The sequence below is a fragment of the Danio rerio genome, chromosome 6 (assembly GCF_052040795.2).
Source record: "Danio rerio strain M-AB ecotype USA chromosome 6, GRCz13ab, whole genome shotgun sequence".
NCBI lineage: Eukaryota > Metazoa > Chordata > Actinopteri > Cypriniformes > Danionidae > Danio > Danio rerio.
In genome coordinates this window covers 18,346,762-18,360,377 of record NC_141026.1, presented here as the reverse complement: position 1 = coordinate 18,360,377, position 13,616 = coordinate 18,346,762, and the positions used below count along the sequence as shown (strand labels likewise).

General features: G+C 40.8%; 2 long non-coding RNA genes across 2 annotated transcripts in view; one reads left to right on the top strand and one right to left on the bottom strand.

Annotated features, from left to right (window-relative positions):
- The window catches only part of LOC147843449 (uncharacterized), a 186,625-nt gene that overhangs the window by 138,764 nt on the left and 34,245 nt on the right, over nt 1-13,616 (bottom strand). The gene's annotated exons all lie outside the window — the stretch shown is intronic.
- LOC147843450 (uncharacterized) lies at nt 2-2,405 on the top strand. The gene is made up of 3 exons (XR_015493562.1): nt 2-1,567; nt 1,656-1,725; nt 1,883-2,405. It is a non-coding gene; the product is annotated as an uncharacterized LOC147843450 (long non-coding RNA).

Here is a 13,616-nt window from a genome sequence, read left to right as displayed (position 1 = left end):
ATGGACGCACATATGAGCGCAAATGCATTTGCTATTTAAACAGCGTAGCGCAATGCCTCAAAACCACTCTTGCGCCAAGCTGAAACTAGCAAAAGACTATTGCACCGCGCCTTGCACCACATTGCGCCGGGTGTATGATAGGGCCCTAAACATTAACTTGTATTTGAAATATAACGTTCACTATTACAATTTAAATTAGAGATTAGATCTGCTTACAGCGCGTCATTTACAGTATGTGTTTCAGAAAAGTGAGTGATTATAAATACCCTGAAGAAAATTCATAAGTGATTTATCAATTCATAAATGCAGCATTTCCATGATTTGGTGGAATTGAGATCATATCATAAGTAAACCGCGGAGTTTGTGTAAACTGTGCATCCGACCACCGTTTTCAGGTCGACTTGGGTAAGGTTTGCAGGTGCTCCGTCTGTGCACAAACTTCCATTTTGTGTTTTTTCAAGGTTCAAACATGGTAAAATTGGCTTTAGTCTGTTCTTCGACCTGCACCATTTAACAAACTAAATCAAAAGCCACACCGCTAGGCTATTTACAAAACAAATATATATCGAAATATGTATCGGCTATACATCGAAAACACACATGATTTTACACAACTATGAACACTTTAACACGTTTGTGATAATTATTTCACCAATGATGCAGCTTGTAGAAACTCCTGAGTTTGCAGTAACTGAAAAGCACTTCACTAGTGCGTATCTGCTCGAGAGCTCCACAGTTTTTTTCAATCTTAGCATCTGATGACATGATGCACTAAACATACTAATCATAACAGTGTGATCATACAGTACAGGGAACAGCAAATGCTGATCACATCGGTGTTATCATACGCATCAAAGGGTAAAAGGGCGTTCATATATTTTTAATTATTATTCTGTGATTCCTCCGTGCACCACTAGAAGAAAGCCTGCGTACCACACTTTGAGAACCACTGGTATAGATAGATAGTTAGGCCTTGTCTGTGTCAGGTTTTTCCTTTTTCAGCTAATGGAGAGCAGGCAGAAGAGGGAGACTCAAAAGAGCATCGGTGGACATTTATCTAGAAAATGCTGGAGAACAGCAGGTAGGGCTCTGTCAGTACTGTCTATGGGTGCGTTCCAAATCACATACTTGTACACTATTCTATGCCATTTTGTAGTGTAAATGGTGTAAGTAGTGTGTGCACTAAAATATTCTCCTTTTTTTCTACTTTTTTGCCTTTATTAGATAGGACAGTAATGGGACAGGAAACGAAGTGGGAGAGAGAGAAGGGGGTAGGGTTGGGAAATGTCTTCGAGCTGGGATTTGAACTCGGGAAGCCCTATTGTGCTACTGCACCATATGTCAGCGCATTGACCACAAGGCTATTGCGCTGACAATATTCTTTTATTTTAAAAAGATTAAGTTCACTTTAAATTCACGGATGATGCTCTTATTTAACCGTTTAAAAAGAAGTGTGGACTGTGCACTTGGGGCTGTCTTTGTTTGTTTGCTGATTGGAGTGGAGCAGATGGAGACTCACAAGCGGAATGGTGGAGATATACTGCAAGACCGGGAGCTCAGGAAGCAAGTAGAACTGCTTGAACAGACTGAACAATGGAGTTTGTTTCCAAAAAAATGTATTGAGATTAAAGACCTGATATCTTTCTCTTTGACAGGTTGGCATGGAGCATGTGGAGAAACAGTGAACCACACATCAGTATTGACAAGTACATCGTAATAAATTAGGTAGACTTACATTTTTAGTTGAATCAAATTAACTTAATAAAACATTTTTAAATTATATACTTTAATTTGTAAAGACTAAGTGATGATTGGGTATTTCCTTCAGATACAGTAAATAGTTAGATAGATGTCTTGTTTGCAGCAGGTGTTTCTTTTTCAGGTAATGGACACAACAGACAGAAGGAGACTCACAAGAGCATCGGTGGAGATTTATCTGAAGAACGCTGAAGAGCAGCTTGTGCATTGCTGGAGTTCAGCAAGCATGTAGAGCTCTGTTAGTCGTGTCTTTGTCTTTTACAGACTGGAGTGGAGCATGTGGAGACAAATAGGAGTCACACACCTCAGTGGTGACTGGACACTGATGGTCAAGAATATCCTTTTAATGCAGAAGTATGGTTGCATGGATAGATGTCCTTCCAAGTGGAAGGGGGTGGTGGTGGGCATAGATTGTTAAATAGATGTTTTGTCTGTGGCTGTTATTTACATTGTAGATAATGAATCCTCAACAGGCGGAAGAGAGATACTCACGAAAGCATAAGTATTATAAATTATTTTTGATACATTTTGAAATATAAGTTGCATGTACATATGATATATTTGTATGGGGGAGACCGGGGATAGTTGTACTTCTATTATATTTCTCTATATATCTTTGAGATCTTGAGTTACAAGTGTCTGCTATTAAATGGCAATTTAGTTATTTTTGCAGCGCAAACAGTAAATATGAACACTTTTTAGTTTCAGGGCGTACTCACACTATGCTATCAGTACCGTGCCCAGGCCCATAACGTTTGAGAAGTGTGAGTGCTCCGAATCTGGCTCAGGTGCGGTACACTTTGGCGGCCCTGGCCTGGTTGGAAGAGGTGTGCCAGAGCGCGGTTTACTTGGGCTCGAAACTGAAGACGAGACGTGACTTTTAAGTAGGGTTGGGTACCGAAATCCGGTGCCATTATAGCACCGGTACCTAGGTAACCGGTACGTACCGGTATTAAATCAGCGTTTGAATTTCGGTGCCTAAGTTCGGTGCTGCGGCAAGGATGTTATGCCTGTTTCACACCGCAAGCGAAAGCAGTGCGTGAGCAGAGCGTGCGCAGCACGTATGTCGAGCAGAAGCAGCACGCAGGCGTTTGCCTTTGACGCCTGTTTCACACCGCAAGCGAAAGCAGTGCGTGAGCAGCGTGTATGGAGAGCAGAAGCAGCACGCAGCCGTTTGCCTTTCACACCAGCTGCGTCTGCAGCGCGCAGCTTTCCGGCAGCTGCTGCAGAGATCAATATATCTCTATTTCTATCTCTATGTCTATTCTATCTAGTTATGAACAGCTCTCGGGTGGAATAACTTGAGTGAACATGAAACAAAGCCTAGTAAAACTTTCTTCCTCAGCTTCAGCTGCACAGCACAGCACAAAGTGAGCTCACATCATCCAGCATGCGTGTCGAACTACACTACCCACAATACACTTTGCTATGGACTACAACTCCCGTAAATAGCAAATCTTTAAGTGACCACTCCCCTCTCCTGCAACACTAGCGTGCAACTTAAGCAAAACTGATACTAAAATAGTTTTACATTTGGTTTTGTAGTTCGGGCCTAAATAAATGTTTGTTGCAGTTTTTAATTGTTTTAAGATCATTTGAATGACTATATATAAATCAGTTGATATTACTAAAGCATTTATTGGGTAAAATTGCTACTTTTTACTGTCATTCAATGTGTCTTGGTCATTATCAATGCACAAAATAAACAATAAAAAATAGGACTTATTATGACTCCAGAATAATTATTTTTTAGGAAACAGTGCAAAAATTTTCAGAAACATTATTGTGAATGAATGGGAGGGCAAAATAAATTGACTTCAACTTTAGGCCTGTTAAAGTTTACAGGTGCAGCAATGTGCCTTGATGTACTTGAATGTTAGAAATATGTTCTCCTACACCAGTATAACGTTACTTGTCAAATAAATGAACAAGGAAGATTATTTTGAGTTTAAGTTATTTAATTATCTTGTTTATGAAGACTGCAGAGTGATGCATGAAAACAAATCACTTGAAAAGTGCATGGCCCCTGCCCGCCCCCCACAGGTTAATAGTAAGCTAATGTAATTTCATAATGCAAATCTTTTTTTTTTTTTAATTTTTTATTTGTAGTAGCAATAAACACAGTACAATGATTCCACTTAAGAGAAAACATTTCCCACTGCTTAACATTTTTCTTTTTCACAAACTCTAAAGTAACAGAACACAAAAAAAAAAAAATATATATAAAAAAAAATAAATAAATAAAGGTTTCATCAAATACAATATATGAAAATAACAGTAAAAAGGTAACTTAAATAATATCAATACTAAATTTCCATAGGTCAGAGAGGGTCAAATTTTTATTTATTCATTCAACTTTAGGTTATTATCAACTGTGAATTACTAATTTAAAAAGAGGATTAAGAGGGGGAGTGCAATGGGTCGTAAATTGAAAAAATGTTTGTTATGTGGATGGGAATTAGATAGTAATAGTTTTATATTTCTATGAAGATTGGATGGAGCAATCTAACGTAATCAGTCCACTTGGACCAGATGTTTCTAAATGTATTAATTTGGAGTCGAAGGGAGAATGTAATTTTTTCCATCACATAGATATTATATACTATCTCTAGCCATTCTTGGGTTGTTGGGGATTCAGGAAGTAACCAGTGTCTTGTAATTGCTTTTTTGGCTGCGATTATTAAAATATCAAGTAAGTATTTATCAGATTTACATATTTGGATATCAGAGCTTCCAAAATAAATAACTATAAATTGAAAGGGTAGTGTAATATTAAGTATGTTTTCTATTACTCCATGTACTTCTACCCAAAATTGTTTTATTACTGGACATTCCCAAAAAATGTGCCAGTGATTAGGTTCCTGAGACCCGCATAGTCTCCAGCACTTAGTGTTCTTTCCTGTGGTGTATGCTCTTTGTTTTGGCGTGATGAAAAATCTCATTAGACATTTCCATCCAAATTCTCTCCACATATGTGAATTAGTACATTTTGATGTAAATCTACATATGTCTAACCATTCTTCCACCGTAATAATGGAATTACTTTCCTTTTCCCATTTTTCTTTAACATATTCTGTTGAATGGGGTTTAATCGATCTAAATCCTTTATAAAGTTTTGAAATTATACCTTTACTCCCACTGCCTTTGTAGGCATCTATAAATATTTTCAGTATCGAGTCATCCAGATCTGTTTTAATTTTAATATTATTTCCAAAGTGGTTACGTAATTGAAGGTATCTATAAAAATCAGATTTATCCAGGTTATATTCTTTCTTCAGACTTTCAAAATCTTTCAAAAGGCCTTTCTCTGTGAGTGAGTAGAATGTTAATATTCCTTTAGAAATCCAGGATTTAAATCTATAGTCCATTTGATTTGGTTTGAATTCAGTGTCATAAGCACACCATTGAATTATTTGTAGTTTATCATTCAGTTTGTATTCTTCTTTTATAATGTTCCAAATTTTTAATTGGGCTTTAATCCATAAATTTTGCGTTTTTTCTATGTATCCCCCCAGGTTTTTATGTGCCAATATAGCTTGTAATGGGGGATCATTCATTAGTGTAATTTCAATGTCTTTCCATTTTGCTTGATATGTTGGGTTACATAGGTTAACCAGATATTTAGTCTGGGCTGAATAAAAGTAATCCTTAAAGTAGGGTAAAGCCATTCCTCCTTGTTCCTTTGGAAGTTCTACTGTTTTTAATTTAATCCTTGTTTTTTTCCCCTGCCAAATGAATCTAGAAATGGTCTTGTTAAATTCTGACCAATGTGTTTGGGGTATTTCTGTTGGGAGAGCTTGGAATAAATAGAGGTATCGAGGAAGGACATTCACTCTTATTGCGTCAATTCTCTGGCTAAAGCTCAAGAAAGAAACGGCATTCCATCTGTGTATATCATTTTTTATATTTATTAGTAGAGTATCATAATTTACTTTTGCCAATGTTGAAATCTCTTTTGTTAAATGAATTCCTAAGTATTTCAGTGATTTCTGATCCCATTTCATATTAAATTTGTCTTTTATAGTTACTGGGGGTGTATATTTAAAAGATAGGGTCTGTGTTTTTTGTATATTTAATTTATAACCTGCATAGGAACCAAATTTCTCCAGTAAAGTCATTAGTTCAGGAAGTGAGGTTGTGGGTGTGCTTAAATAAATCAAAATATCATCTGCATACAATGCCAGCTTGTGAATATCTCCATTTATGTTTATACCTTTAATATTTTTAGTTTGTCTTATCCATTGTGCCAAAGGTTCTATATATAGAGCAAATAACAATGGTGAGATTGGGCATCCTTGTCTTGTCCCACGTTGTAATGTTATGGTGTCTGTGAGGTATCCATTTATTTTTATCCGGGCTACTGGTTTATTGTAAATTGTACGAATGCCTTTTATAAAGTTTTCATGTATGCCAAATCTTTCAAGAGCTTTATATAAAAAAGACCAATTTACAGAGTCAAAAGCCTTCTCCTCTTTCCAGTCTTTTGGCGAGAATGCCTGTGTATAATTTATAATCAACATTTAAGATTGAGATTGGCCTATATGAACCGCATTCTAATTTATCTTTCCCCTCCTTTGGTAAAACAGAGATTACTGCTTCATTCCATGATGGGAGCATCTTACCCTCTTTTATAGTGATATTGCTCGCTTGGAGTAGGCTTGGAGTTAAGTTTGATCGAAAAGTTTTATACCATTCTGATGAAAACCCGTCGGGGCCAGGTGACTCATTTGATTTAAGATTAGAAATAGCGTTGACTAATTCAGTTTCAGTTATTTCAGCAGTTAATATTTTATTTTGTTCTTCTGTTACAACTGGTAGGTTGATAGAATTGAGAAATTGTTCTATTTGTTGGGCGTTCTTTAAATGTGGCTGAGTATACAAGAGCTTGTAATAGTTTTTAAAAGTCTTTTGTATTTCATGTTGTTTGTGTAGTGTATTTTTAGAATTCAAATCCCTTATTTTGTATATTGATCTCTCAATTTGTTGTTTTTGCATCCTTCTTGCTAACAATTTAGTGCCCTTTGGACCAGATTCATAGTATTTTTGTTTTGTAAATTTAATCTTTCTTTCAATTTCTTGTGCATATATTAAATTTATCTCGTTTCTGATTTTCTTTATTTTAGTCATTAAATCAGATTTTTTTTCCTTCTTATGTTGTAATTCCAGATCTTTTAGTTCTTCATTAAGGTTTGTTAATTTTAATCGTTTTTGTTTCTTTTCTTGAGCACATAGTGATATGATTCTACCTCTAATGACTGCTTTTAATGTATCCCATAATATGGCTGGGTTAACTTCTCCATTATCATTCTCTGTAAAAAATAACTTTATATCTTCCTTAATTTGAGTTTGAAATTGTTGATTATTCAGCATATTTGTATTTAATCTCCACAATGTTCTTCCTGGATTATCTCTAATATGTATAGTACAAGAGAGAGGGGCGTGATCAGATAGGTCAATCGTTCCAATATCACAGGTTTGTACTCTATGTCGATCTCGATTGAGTACAAAAAAATAATCTATTCGTGAGTATACATCATGGGGGTTTGAGTAAAAAGTGTAGTCACGGCCTGTTGGATAAAGATCTCTCCAGAGATCTACTATACCTAGCTCATTCATTAAAAATTTTATTTTTTTATGTAGGGGTGTGAGTTTAGAGTTTTTTGATGAATCTAGATTTGGATTAAGACGGATATTCCAATCTCCACCACATATAACAATTCCTTTGCCTTCTATCATCAAGTCAATTATTTTCCTATAGAAAGATAACTTGCTTCCTTGGGGAGCATATACATTACATACAGTTATATTAATATCTTTCGACTTTTTTACTGAAATATATCTCCCTTCCTTGTCTGAAATTTCTGAGAGGTGTTCAAATGGTATTTTTTGCGAAATTAATATTGCTACTCCCCTTCTATGTCCTGATTTGTAAGAAGAATAATACACTTTGGAAAATCCCATTCTCTTTAATTTTTCATGTTCTATTGGTGTAAGGTGTGTCTCTTGTAACAACACTATCCCTGCATTTTCTTTTTTCATTTTTAACAGTATTTGACTCCTCTTAGCTGGATTCAACACTCCATTTACATTAAATGTAATAACTTTAAGATTACCTTTATTCATATTTTTGTAGTTTACTAACCAATTTAATTCCCCTCTGCGTCTCTCTTGTTGACCGTAGTGTATATTTTGACATTGCCTCTCTTAAATTATAGATACTAAACTGATACCAAATTAGAACAATTTTAAAGAAAATTACACCACCGTAACTAACAAGAACAGTTGCTTCAGGTGTAGAGGCTCGATTCTAAAGAGCCTTATGGGGCTTACTGCGTTTTAAGCCTCCGTAAGGGAAATGTCCACTTTATTCAAGAAGTGGGGCCCTATTAATTGGTCGTAAATTAGTCCAGACAACGCAAAAAAAAAAAGTCTAACTCCAAAAGAAAATTATCCTCGGATGACAGTCAATAATCAAGTACCGACATTTTCAAACATTATTCGAACGCAATTAGGAATATAACGTTATTCATTCAGATGATTGTTTCAAAAACAGTCAGATAGGATAAAATATTGGTGTGAAAGACATATGAGATCTTAGCTGTTTTCCTGGATTAGATGTCTAGAATTCCGTTTTTGTTCATTTTCTAAATTGCTTAAGCTTCTCCTTATACTGACTACGGGAAGCTTTTTTGGGTTGTGCGTCACCGGCCACCTCTCCGTATCTCTGATCTTCTCCCCGGTCCCGTCGTTTCAGTACCGGTTGCCAGGTGGTTAGTTGTTTAGCTGTAATTTCCTCCTGTTCTATTGCCACGGAAGGTTTCACCACCGCGACCGTAAATCCACGCTTGACCAAGTCTTTCGTTGCCTCCGTCGCACTCTGGTACAGTTGGGTGCCATCCTCATAGAAAACACGCATCCTTGCCGGGTATGGGGTCTGGAATTTTATTTGCTTCTCCTTCAATACTTTCTTGACTTCGACATACTCTCCTCGCTTTTTAAGCACCTCTAAAGGGAAGTCGTGGTCTACGAAGAAACGAGTGTCATTAAAATACACCTTTTTTCTCTGCCAGGCCTTTCGAAGCACTTCTTCTTTCGTCCGGTAGCTCGAAAATTTCACTACTATTGAGCGTGGCTTTGCCTCCGGGTTACTGGGTTTCGGTTGTAACGCTCGATGTGCTCGTTCAATTCCAAGTTCACGGTCCCGGGGTAAGTTCAATGCGTTTTTCAGCAAATTATTTAGAAACTCGATCATGTCTGTGCCTTCCTTGTCTTCAGGTATACCGTAAATCCTTAGATTATCTCTGCGTGCCCGTCCTTCCTGATCGAGCACTCTGGCTTCCAGATTCGCTTGGCGCTGTATGAGGCGTTTGATTAGCGTCGATGCTAATTGTAGCGTGGTCTCGGTCTCTTCAATTCTTTCCTCAGCCTCTTCCAGTCTATCGTTTGTTCTTTTTAATTCCTGTTTGAATTCGTCAAACTGCTCCATGTTATCCTTTCTGAATTCTCGAAGTTCGATGAGAATACACCGCAGACTGACCTCGGGGCCCTCTTCGTCATGAGGTGATGGTGTCCGGGAACGGCTTCTGTTTAACGTTACTTGACTTGTTTCAGGGTTGTTTTCTGATACATTCGATGTTATTTTGCTCCTTGTGGTGACCCCTTTCTCCATCATTACTTTAATACTCCCAAAGTTTCACAAAATCAGGTTTTAGGGGGTTATTTTGTTAACCGTCGGCGAGCTCGAAGATTAAGCAGTCATCCTGACGGTGGCGCAACCGGAAGTCCTCATAATGCAAATCTTAAATTCATGCTAACTGTAACGGAGAGACTGACACGGAGGGATCCATTTGCAGTATTTATTAAGTCACACTTAATCAACATACAACACGCACGACTGTGCGAACATACAACATACACATCAATGAGAATGGGCTGGAGATGACAGACACAGAGTGATTACCAGGCATGGGTCAGAGGCAGGCAGCGTGATTCAGAGTCCGTGTAACAGGCTTTGGTCGTGGGCAGGCAGAAGACAGAGCAGAGTCAGGAAACGGGCTGAAGTAGTAAACGGGAGATCAGGCAGGATAGAACGCTCAGAAATGCTGGCCGGGGCTAAACAAGACTTCGCACAGAAGAGAGAGTGGGTCATTAGCGGATTTGATATCAGGTGTGCTGGAATCAGAGTGGAGGGATGGCATAATGTTAGAAGTCCGGAGATGGTGGCCTCTGCTGGCCAGCGAGGGAAATGACTGGGACCGAGTCGGTGACAGAGCCCCCCCCAACGAACGGCTCCTGAAGTGAGGCGAGTCTCGACGCCGGGGTCTTCCACGGGGGCGAGGGGCCGGCATATCCGGATGTTGTAAGTGGAACTCTTCCAGTAGTGTTGAGTCAAGAATGTCCTTGCGGTTGATCCATGATCTTTCCTCCGGGCCGTACACCGCCCAATCGATGAGATATTGGAGTTGTCCACCCCGGCGTCTGGATCTCAGGATTTCGTGGATCTGGTAGGCCTCCTCTCCATCGATCATGAGAGGCGGGGGACCCTGTTCACCGGCTGCCACCTCCCTATCCGCCTCGGCTGGACCAACAGCAGGCTTGAGCAGGGAGACATGGAAAGTGGGAGAAATACGGTACTGATTAGGGAGTGTCAGTCGGAATGAAACAGGAGATATTTGTTTATCTATTTGGAAAGGACCCACGTACCTGGGGCTGAGCTTCTTGCAGGGTAGTCTGAGGCGTAAGTCACGGGTGGAGAGCCATACCCATTGTCCTGGGGAATACGTGGGACCAGGGCGTCGGTGTCGATCGGCTTGTTCTTTGAAATGCTGTACGGCGTGATAGTGATGGGTGTGAGCTGCGTTCCATACTTTCTCGCAACTTTTGAACCAAGTATCTACAGCGGGGAGTTCAGTGGTCTCGCCGGACCAGGGGAAGAGAGGAGGTTGGAAGCCCAGGACGCACTGAAATGGAGTCAAACCTGTTGATGCCTTTCTCAGAGAGTTTTGAGCGTATTCTGCCCACATAAGGAATTTAGCCCATTCAGCCTGATTGGAATGACAGTATGTGCGGAGGAATCTGCCGATCTCCTGGTTCAGGCGCTCTGTTTGACCGTTGGATTGGGGATAGTAGCCGGATGTTAGGCTAACGTTTACTTGGAGGTTCTTAAAGAAGGCGGACCAGAGTCGGGAGGTAAACTGGGACCCTCAATCCGATACGATGTCTTCAGAGAGACCATAATATCGGAACACAAATTCGCAGAGCAGTTCGGCCGTTTCCATGGCTGTAGGCAGTTTGGCTATGGAAATGAGGCGACAGGATTTAGAAAATCGGTCCACAACAGTGAGGATGGTGGTATTTCCTTGTGATACAGGTAAATCGGTGACGAAATCTATGTCAATGTGTGACCAGGGACGACGTGGCACCTCCAGGGGTTGGAGCAGTCCAGCTGGACGGTGACGGGAGTGTTTGGACATCTGACAGGGTGAGCATTTATTAATGAAATTGATGACGTCCTTGTTTATAGATGACCACCAGTATCGGGATTGGATTAATTGTTCTGTGGCAGTGCTGCCTGGATGACCGGAGCTGGGGTGGTCATGTACCTCGGCGATGAGTCTCTCACGGAGTGACGGGGGAACAAAGATCTTGTTTTCAGGACAGGACTGTGGCATGGAACTGTGTTCAGAGGCTTGAAGAATTTCATGCTCGATGTCCCACTGAATGGGAGCGATTATCAGGGGATCTTTGAGAATGGGCTCATCACCGTTATCTGATGTTTCCTCGTCTGAGAGGCGGGAGAGAGCATCTGCCTTAATGTTCTTCGAGCCAGGGATGTATGTGACTTGAAAGTCGAAGCGTGTGAAGAACAAAGCCCATCTTGCCTGTCTAGGGTTCAGACGTTTACAGGATCGAATGTATTCCAGGTTTTTATGTTCTGTGATGACGGTGAAAGGATGTTTGGCGCCCTTAAGCCAATGTCTCCACTCCTCTAAAGCAGCCTTCATAGCGAGGAGTTCACGGTTTCCCACGTCATAGTTCCTCTCCGCGGAGTTGAGTTTGCGAGAGTAGAAAGCACAGGGATGGAGCTTCTTCATAGATAGGGATCTCTGGGACAGAATGGCTCCAATGCCAGTGTTTGATGCGTCGATTTCAACCACGAAAGGTTGCTAGGGATCAGGATGACGCAGAATGGGTGCACTGGAGAACCGGGTTTTGAGCTGGGTGAATGCTCGAGTAGCGTCTGGGTTCCACTTGAGGCGAGCATTATTTGCCTTAACCATGGCGGTAAGTGGAGCAGCAACTGAGCTAAAGTTTCTTATAAAGCGTCGATAGAAATTGGCAAAGCCCAGGAATCGTTGCAGTTGTCGGATAGTTTCTGGTTGTGGCCATTGCATTACTGAATCGACCTTCTGTTGATCCATGGCCACGCCCTCGGGGCTGATGATGTAACCCAGGAACGATATACATGTTTGATGGAACTCGCACTTGGAAATTTTAGCGTATAACTGGTTCTGGATGAGGCGTTTGAGCACCGCCCTGACGTGCTGAATATGCTCTGATAAGGAATTGGAGTAGACCAAGATGTCGTCAATGTACACTATGACCCATTGGTTGAGCATGTCTCGAAATATCTCATTTACAAAAGCCTGGAACACGGAAGGACTGTTTGCTAGGCCGAAGGGCATAACGAGGTACTCGTAGTGGCCGTTGATTGTAGAGAACCCGGTTTTCCACTCGTCTCCCTGTCGGATGCGGATGAGGTTATATGCACTGCGGAGGTCCAATTTGGTGAAATACTGGGCTGAGCGGAGTTGTTCGAGGGCTGCTGAAACCAATGGTAAGGGATAGCGATATTTGACAGTGATTTCGTTCAATCCTCGGTAGTCGATGCAGGGGCGTAAACTGCCATCCTTCTTTTTCACGAAGAAGAAGCCAGCTGAAGCAGGTGATGTAGATGGTCTGATAAAGCCCTTTTCTAGCTCCTCTGAGATGTAAGTATTCATAGCTTCAGTCTCAGGTTGAGAGAGAGGGAAAATTCGACCACATGGTCGATGGCACAGTCATTTTCACGATGAGGAGGGAGCTTGGTAGCTTTCTGCTTATTAAAAGCCTCGGTTAAGTCGTGATAAGCCTCGGGAATTTGACAGAGTTCAGGGTCTTCGGTGCTGGTAATCGTGTTGATCTGGACTGGGGAAACAGAATGCAGACACTGGGTAAAGCACTGATCGCTCCATTTAATGATCTCACCAGTTCTCCAGGAAACTTGAGGGTCATGTAGTTGTAACCATGGTAACCCGAAGATTACAGAGTTTCGAGGGGAGTCGATGGCAAGAAGGGAAATCTCCTCTTCGTGGAGAGAGCCTGTTTGAAGAGAGATTGGTAGAGTCTGGAATTTTATGTGTCCCTCTCCTAGTGGGCGCCCGTCTACAGCAGTGATGGCTAGGGAGGAATCACAGAAGGTTAGAGGAATGGAGTGAGTGATAGCAAACGTGTAATCGATAAAGTTGCCAGCGGCTCCTGAATCGATCATGGCCATGGTCACAATCTCATCTCCTTTGTGTTTCAAACTGACAGGTATACTCATAATGTCATTAGTGGTCGTGAACATTGTGGTAGCACTCACCGGAAGGGTTTTAGGGGGAGGCTTGTTGGGACATAAAACCTTAGTATGACCTGGAAGTCCGCAATAGATGCACAGGTGATTTCTCCTCCTTCGTTCTCGTTCCTCAGGATTCAGGCTGGTTCTGCCCAGTTGCATGGGTTCAGCGGAGGTGTCAGGGGATACAGGACTGGAAGCAATTGAGCACAGTGGGTTACGAGTGCGGAGGAGAGTGTCTAACCTTATGGATAGTTCAATC